Raw genomic sequence first — 9,008 nt, 5'->3', positions numbered from 1 at the left:
TACCTGGCGTGAAAATGGAAAACCACTGAAAACCAACTTTAGGGCTGCCGACAGTAGGATTCGAACCCACTATCTCCCGGATGCAAGCTCACAGCTGCGCACTCCTAACCGCACGGCCAACTCGCCCGGTAGTTTTATATTATCTTAGATGCTATTGATATTAAAAATGACACCATGCCTTTTCAGCAAAAACCTGTTACTCTGGAGTTGTCTTCCTTGGCCATGACATGTGGTTATCATGTTCGAGTTGCGGAAGAAAATTTCAACTGTGAATCATGCTTGGGACAGATATGCTCGGCCACTACTGACCGTCCATTGATGTGCCTCATTGGGATGAAAGATCGTGGAGCATTACGCTACCCCTCAAAAGAATTTGTTTACTTCCTGCAAAATATGTTGAATTTTACGCGTCATTCATTACGTTATCTGGGAAATACGAATTTAGTTTAAAAACTTCACGTTTTTGTTGTTCCAAAGTTCGTTGAGGCATTCAAATGTGACGAGTGTGATCAGAGAGCACTGACTGTAACTCTCATTACAAAACTTTTAAAACCAATGCTCCTCGACAACGAAACTCGTACAATTACAGATGCTCATGACTTGGAAAAGAACTTCAGGACGAAGCCTTTAAGTTGGAAGATCTTAAAAATGTGAGTGATACGAGCAGTTATCATGGTAACTTAAGTCATTTTTAATGTATTACTTTTATTAATTATCGCACTTGACTTCGCCTAAAATAATTCCAAATACCACTTAAAAATGCTTTACTTTACATCCAATCACTCGAAATCACATTTAGGTGGTCTTAACTTCATTATTTGTAGATTTTTACGTCTTTAGAAACCAACATGTACTATTATTAATTGAATGTATTTTGCGCGAGCACGAGCAGCATAGCAAGATGTCGAGACCTCTGGCGGACGTTCGTAAAACTACTTGCGACCCGCATTTCTATCGGTCCACATCCCGGCCTTGTATATCTCGTAGGCAACGGCAACGCTTAGGCAATGCAGCGGCACATGTTTACTACTATACCAAAAGATAGCAGCACAAACTGGAAGCGGGTAAGCTATCTATTGGGCGGGATCAAAAACAATGTCGATCATAAAATATTCGTGTGACACATATTTAAATTCCAAATAAGTCATTTTGTGGCATACCAATAAACTTTGTGTAAATTTGTTTGAAGGAATATATTATTTATTACATAATAATGTTACTACTGAAAGCATTTTATTAACGATTTTGTACAAAAGATAATAAAATATATGTGCACTCCCAGTTTCATAACAATTAACAGTATTGAAATAGGTGCACGAACTCGTTGTATGCACTCTGGTCTCCCTTCAAATCGCATAAATCTTTCGCCTTTTACTAAAGATTTCCGTGGAGGGGGACATTTGATGAGTCTAAAACTAATTTTTGTGACGGCTTAACCATAGTGTTAAGCCAACAAAACAAGTGAAACAAAATTCCTTCAAAACAACCTGCAAGGACATGAGGTGACATTTGCCAACCTACTACGACATCCATGAAATGTTCGTAAGGTAACATTGCAGACTCGTGCGTTGTGTACTGGGGGTTCTGCACTGTAACCTGAGATGCTTCCTTTTTTCATAGTCACTTTACCGCATTGCGGACCTCTTACGGTAAACAACAGGCAACTGTATGCTGCAACACTATAAGAGAGAGACAACAATAAATTTCCTTTTCAATGCTTTTCATGTACTCAAGGTAGTTAAATTCCTCGTAACGATTTCAAATTTGTTAAATTTACAAAAACTGATTTCTATACATAACTTGTAGGATTGTCAACATTATTTCTTTCTTTAAGGATTCGAAGAATTAAAAAATGCCGTGCTGAGTGGCTCAGACGGTAGCACTCTGGTCTTCTGACCCCAACTTGGCAGGTTCGATCCTGGCTTAGTTCGGTGGTATTTGAAGGTGCTCGAATAAGTCAGCTTCGTGTCGGTAGCCGGGCACGTAAAAGAACTCCAGCGGGAGTATTGAGAGTATTGAAATAGGTGCACGAACTCGTTGTATGCACTCTGGTGTTCGAAAACGGTAAAAGTACATACTTAGTTAAATTGTTATAAATTTAAAAACGTGCGAACAATTCTGCTCTCATCATGAATGAAAAATGACACAGATAAAATTGTATATTTTCCGCTGTATAATGAGAAACTGTTCCCGTTTCCGCATTGGGCATGTTCCGCTACGTACAGGTATCTTTGTACATAGTTTTAATCTAATGGGGCCATGAAATATTTCCGTTAATGCCAGATTTCCGCTATGTGCAGGTCCCTTTGCAAACAAGCTTCACTGTAGCAATACCAAAGAGATGGTTTAGCCAAAAAAAAAAAAAAAAAAAAAAAAAAAAAAAAAAAAAAAAAAAAAAAAAAAAAACAACTTCAAAGTATTCTGGAGATTGTTTGTCTAACCCTTGTTCTGTTTCTCTATGGGGTCGAGTATGAGGTGAGATGAATCGGTCGTGGTGGGTTTTTATGACCGGATGCCCTTCCTGACAATCTCATCAGAGGAGTTAATGAGATGAAATGAATGACATATATGATAGTAGGAAGGGAGAGGGTGAAACCCAGTGCCGGCACACAGCCTACTCATGTCGAATAGCACCAAGGGGCCTGCTCAAGGCTTTACGTCCCCAACTGACGGACGAATCAACAGCGTCATATCCCCTCACTTCATATGAGCACTGCGGAGAGGTTTGGAATTTAATCTAGTGATTACAAATTGTATACCACCACTTCCCCTACCCTGACGGCCAACATTCCACTGATGAATTTTTTTTTTGAGCAACGGGACTCGAACCGGCTAACCTCAGTGTCAGACCGTTTAGACTTCAACGCCTTAAAGATCATGGCCACCAGGCGGCCTTCAAAGTATTCCGGAGACATTAGGGGATATTTTGTAATCTGCTATGACATCCGTGCAATGTTTAATTATTGTGCATTACCGAACCAAATAGCAATACCAAAAGTAGAAACTCTCCTCCACTTACCCCACAGAGTAGCAACAGTGCATGGTGCTGCCATGTAGTGACTTGCAATGATCAACATTAAAACAATAGACATCGTAAATACCACGAAAGTCAAATTTTAAGCCGCTTAAGATGATCTTGTAACATACTATAGGAAAAGATGGTTGGTGCTGATATAAAGCAAACAGTAATACAAATAAAACAAACTGGGGCCAGCAGTGCAGCGGGTAGATGTGCGAGCTGGTCAGATGAGCACATGGCAACTCGCTGAGCTTGGGGCCGGCAGAGCTCCAGTAAGAATCGCATGGAAATAACAAGCACACATAATAATGCATAATCGAAGTAAAATAATTTCTCTCCTTGTCACAGAATATGTTGAAAATATCTTTCACCTGCATCTACATATTTTTGGCTTCATCTAAGGAAATTTTCATTCATACGCATTAGTTCATCTCTAAGTTTTACAATATTTAAAATTCTTCCACCGTTTTGATACTTTTTTTGCCTTTTGGAAAAATTTTTATTTGTCAACAGTACATGTTTCGTTCTTTATTTAGGAACATCCTCAGCTGTTATTGTAGCTTAGGTGAATTGCTAAGATTTTAAACACGTTAATTTTCAGGTACATTGATTCACTTAAAAACTACAAAAAATACCAATTAAATTAAATGATATTAAAAACAATGTAGGGGTTAGTGTGTTAATGATATGAGAACGGATGATTACATAGTTGGTCAGCTTAAAAACTATGTCTATTCATTTGAATAGTTGTTAAAAATTTCATTTTGTTACATTAAAATGTCTGTTTGCGGTTAAAAGTTTTAAAAAATGTTTGACTTCTTAACACTGTTCAAATTATTGAATGTTTTATCTTCTGTTCCTTCCAGGTAAGTTGTTATATATTATGAGTTTGCTTATGGTGCCTTTGATTGAGTTTAATGTGGAACTTTGAAGCTGATTGCTGATCAATTTTTGTGAAGGGAGCTTCGTTTTGTTGCGAGCAACAAACGTCCCTCCAGGGTCACAGTAGAATTGGAGTCTAACAATAGCAAGAAATTGAAACGAAGCTCCCTTCACAAAAATTGATCAGCAATCAGCTTCAAAGTTCCACATTAGACTCAAATAAGGGCACCATAAGCAAACTCATAATATATAACAACTTACCTGGAAGGAACAGAAGATAAAACATTCAACAATTTGAACAGTGTTACGAAGTCAAACATTTTTTAAAACTTTTAACTGCAAACAGACATTTTAATGTAACAAAATGAAATTTTTAACAACTATTCAAATGAATAGACATAGTTGTTAAGCTGATCAACTATGTAATCATCCGTTCTCATATCATTAACACACTAACCCCTACATTGTTTTTAATATCATTTAATTTAATTGGTATTTTTAGTAGTTTTTAAGAGAATCAATGTACCTGCAAATTAATGTGTTTAAAATCTTAGCAATTCACCTAAGCTACAATAACAGCTGAGGATGTTCCTAAATAAGGAACGAAACATGTACTGTTGACAAATAAAAAAATTGCCAAAAGGCAAAAAAAGTATCAAAATGGAGGAAGAATTTTAAATATTGTAAAACTTAGTGATTAAATTTTGATACAGAAAATGAAGTTGATTACTTGCAATTAGTTCATCTACCAAGTTAGCCTCGATTTCTCTCATGATATTTTGTTTGAGTTCAGCATCTACAGTGTGAAAATGGGAGTGTTGGCGGCAGTAACTGCAGACAAGACAATAGGGCCTATAGTTTTTGAAACCACAATCACTGGGCAGAGGTATAGGAATGACATTCTCGTACCAGTTTTTAACAATTGACGGACAATCAATGAATATCACAAATATTATTATAATATTTGTGATATTCATCATCTTCAATACGGAACAAAAATGAGAATAGTTACTTGTAACAATCAATGAATGCCAGTCTGGATATTTCCAGCAAGACTCGGCAAGTGTGCGTACGGCTAACAAGTCATTAAGTTTAATCGAGGAGATTTTTGACAACAGAGTAATTAGTAAACCATTGTGGTCCGCGAGATCGCCAGATCTTACAGTCTGTGATTTTTATTTATGGGAAAAATTGAAAAATAAGGTTTATGCAACAAACCCTCACTTTGAGTAAAAGACCCTGCATAGTTTTCAAAAGACATCAGTTCACAAAGCGTGAATGGCCACAAGGATCCTTGTACAGAAAGGAAACAGTAGATGATTTATCAATAAGAGAAGTATAAGTGATCCCATGGGGGTTTTCTTACCTGTTCCCCTATCGGATGCGTCCCAGGTGGCGGATAGGAGGGCCCTCCAGGCTTTTCTGGAGGGTATGAGGGAAATAAAATACCCTCTTGCGGACCAAAAACAGGTACTGCCAGAAAACATCTTGAGGCATTGTGATTGTTACTAGCCCAAGTCAAGGCTTGGAAGTGGAGGCCTCGCCCACACATGCTAGAGAGGCATCCACGGTTCCTCCACATGGGTGATACGGTGGTTCAGGTGAAGTGGGGATGGTGATTGAGGTGAAGGCTCACTGCGGGGTGCTGGAATCAACACATCATGTAGCCTGGACGAGATGCGGGTTGGGAAAGGGGTGATCCCAACCTAGGGAGAAAGTCATGGCTATGAATTCAGTCATGATAATGCCAAGTGGAGACCATGTGAGTAGGCCTACTGAAGGGGGAACAAACCTGGTTAGGTTCGGGCTAGGGGCGGACTGCTGGATGAATGAGTGAGGGGCGTGGTCTCTGCTACGGAGAACCTGTGTTGCGGGAGGAAAATCTCTGGCTGTATGCCTCACCATGGATGGTGAAAACGACGCTCAGGACCCTAGAAGGGGCAAAAAATCTATGATTCATTGAAATATGGATGCTTATAAGGAACCAATTTGAAATATTTCGACATGAAGGGAAGCCAAGGAAGCTCCAGCAGAGCAGATCCGGAGCAAGCTTAAGATAAAAAAAAGGGAGACAGAAGTCCCAATTGGACAGGCTGTCACCGACTCAAAACAAGAAATGGCAACAAAAGCTCCAGTAGAGCAGACTGCCGTCAGAATCAATCAGCACGATACCAGACTTCTAACACAAGAGTGGAGAGTGCTGAATGCCACTTCAATCGATAAGACAGGAAGGACATTCGTTTTAGCCCTTGGTGAAAGAGACTTTAAAGAGCTCAAAAAGAGAAACCTTAAGACTAAGCTCGGACTTGGGCAGATCAAGTTTCAAGTCACCAGGGGGAAAACAAAACCCAATGTTGATAAAGATGGAGCTGAAAGTCCTTCAGGCCAATCTTCAGCATAAAAAAGCAGCTGTGGCCAATTTCGCCAGGAAGTTCAAGTCCGAGGCTATTGACGTGGACCTTATTCAAGAGCCTTGGGTAGTGAAGGGCAGAGTAGCAGGACTGGTGGAATCTGGAGGTAAGCTGATGTACGATACAACATCGGAAATACCCAGAACATGTCTTGGAAATTAAAATCTCTTATGTTACAGGAACACTGTTCACGGGACTTAACCGTGGCCAAGATTAAACTTGAAAATTGGGATGGACCCAGAGAAATAACCATAGGCTCTGCATACTTCCTGTGTGACTCAACTAATCTGCCCCCATCGGAAGAAGTTGAGAACCTAATTTGCATTGCAAAAAGGAAATGCGAACACCTAGTCCTTGGAGCAGATGCAAATTCACACCACATGGCTTGGGGCAGCATGAACTGCAATGCAAGAGGTGAGTCTTTACTAGAGTTTATTATTAAAAATGAGTTGACGATACTAAACCTAGGAAACAAGCCTAAAATTGTAGGGAGGTAATAAACATTACACACTAAGCACTACGCATATTGCAAACTTTATTAAAGACTGGGAGGAACCATCATTGGCAGACCACCAGCACATCCAATTTGCAATAGATGCTAGACTATGTGGGATTGAGGTGTACAGAGACCCAGAAAGAACTAACTGGGACAGATACAGAGAAGTTCTAGGGAAGGATGTACAAAAAATTCCAACTAATGTGAGAGGACAGAAAAAATTGGCTGAGGCAGTGGAACTATTAGAAGAGGCCATTACAGACTCATTCCATGAAAACTGTCCTCCCAAAGAAAAGAAAAATGCCAAAAAAGTGAGGTGGTGGAACAACAAACTAGCCAAAATGAAAAAAGAGGTTAGGAGATTGTAAATATCATCTAGAAATGGTATGTGGGGCGTATGTCATAGGAAACTCACTCACCTAGAGATACGGAAAGCAAAAATAAAATCTTGGAGACTATTCTGTGAGAAAGTGGAATCACACACTGAAACAGCAAGGCTCCAGGAGGTTCTGAAAGCAACCCATATAAATCAGGTGGGGACACCGGAGAAACCAGATGGGTCGTTTACTCAGGCGGGGAAGGACACACTGGAGATGCTAATGGCGTGTCACTTTCCTGAGGCTGAGGAGATGACAGAAGAAGAAACGGTTGGAACAGAGACTGGAGCTCGAAGAGCAGACTGGAACTGTGCCAACAGAATAATAAAACATAATTGTGTAAAATGGGCAATCAACACGTTTCATCCTATAAAGGCTCCGGGGCCAGATGAGATACTTCCAATACTCCTACAAGAAGGATGGGAGATACTCGTCAATGCCCTGATGGACCTTTTCAGAGCTAGTCTAGCTTTAGGGTATGTGCCGAAATCATGGTCTGAAGCTAAGACAGTATTCATACCTAAGCCTGGAAGGACAAATTATGCCCAAGCCAAAGCATACACACCATTATGTTTAACTTTCTTCATGTTGAAAGCAATGAAGAAAATTCTGGATAAATATATCAGAAGAACTGTGCAACTGAACTCAACGTTACATTAAAATCAGTTTGCATATAGACCTGGCAGATCCACTGAGGTAGCACTCCACTAGGTGGTTTGTAAACTAGAGGAAAGCCTAGAATATAAAGAAATTGCACTGGTGGCATTTCTAGATATAAAAGGAGACTTCAGCAATACAACCTATGACTCTATGATCAAAGCATTGGAGAAGAGCAAGGTGAGTAAAACCGTCGTCAAATGGATAAATCCATGTTAGACGGAAGGAAAATAAAAGCAACCCTGTTTAAAGAAACGCTGATGGTTAGGGCTACCTGAGGCTGTGCTCAGGGAGGAGTTCGTTCTCCTATGCTGTGGAACCTCGTGGTGAACAAAATCATAGCTATGCTCAACGAATAAGGTTTTTATACACAAGGATATGCAGATGACCTAGTGATTGTGGTACGAGGTAAGGTGATGAGTGTTATCCAGGACCTCATGCAAAATCACTTAATCTTGTGGAGAACTGGTGTCGGAAAGAACAACTATCAGTCAACCCAAACAATATAACTCTGGTCCCTTTTACAAGAAGGTGGAAATTAGAGGGAATGAGATCATTGAAGCTCTTTGGACAAGATATATATATATATATATATGGAAGAACAGGCACTGTACCTAGGTGTAGTATTAGATAAAAATCTAACCTGGAATCAACATATAAAAAGGAACATAACCCGGGCCAGGAACTTGCTGTATGCATGTAAAAGAGCCGTCGGGAAGGCATGGGGCTTAAGACCATCAATGGTAATGTGGATATATACAATGATCATTAGACTGTTGATGGCCTATGTTGCAGTCATCTGGTGGCAGAAAGTAAGCCAAGGAAAAGTCAGTAGTAGATTGGATAGCCTACAGAGAATGGTATGCATAGCCATAACTGGGGCTATGAGAACTATGCCGACAGAAGCCTTGAATACTTTACTATTGTCACGGCCACCAAATTAGGCGGGTGAGGAAAATTGCGCTGTCGTCAGATATGGGAACAGCGAAGCGACAGATGGTCGAGAGTCGCTTACCCCTGGGCACGGATTGGCAACGCTGATCGTGCAGTGCTGTCAAACTGAAGCCCATCCGCTCCAGGCCACCTTACCCGAGTCATTCCCTGTCAAGCAGCTGTTGAGCTCGCATCGTAAAGGCAGTTAAAGATGGACAGTGAATGTGAATTGA

General features: G+C 40.2%; 1 non-coding gene across 1 annotated transcript; it reads left to right on the top strand.

Moving 5' to 3' along the window:
* The first annotated feature begins 1,330 nt into the window (after nucleotides 1-1,330).
* Nucleotides 1,331-1,448, top strand: LOC136882498 (U5 spliceosomal RNA). Its single transcript, XR_010861200.1, has one exon. It is a non-coding gene; the product is annotated as a U5 spliceosomal RNA (small nuclear RNA).
* The last annotated feature ends 7,560 nt before the right edge of the window (nucleotides 1,449-9,008 follow it).

Source organism: Anabrus simplex, chromosome 10 (assembly GCF_040414725.1).
Source record: "Anabrus simplex isolate iqAnaSimp1 chromosome 10, ASM4041472v1, whole genome shotgun sequence".
Taxonomy (NCBI): Eukaryota; Metazoa; Arthropoda; class Insecta; order Orthoptera; family Tettigoniidae; genus Anabrus; species Anabrus simplex.
Note: the sequence above shows the minus strand (reverse complement) of the source record. Positions and strands in the feature narration are given on the sequence as shown.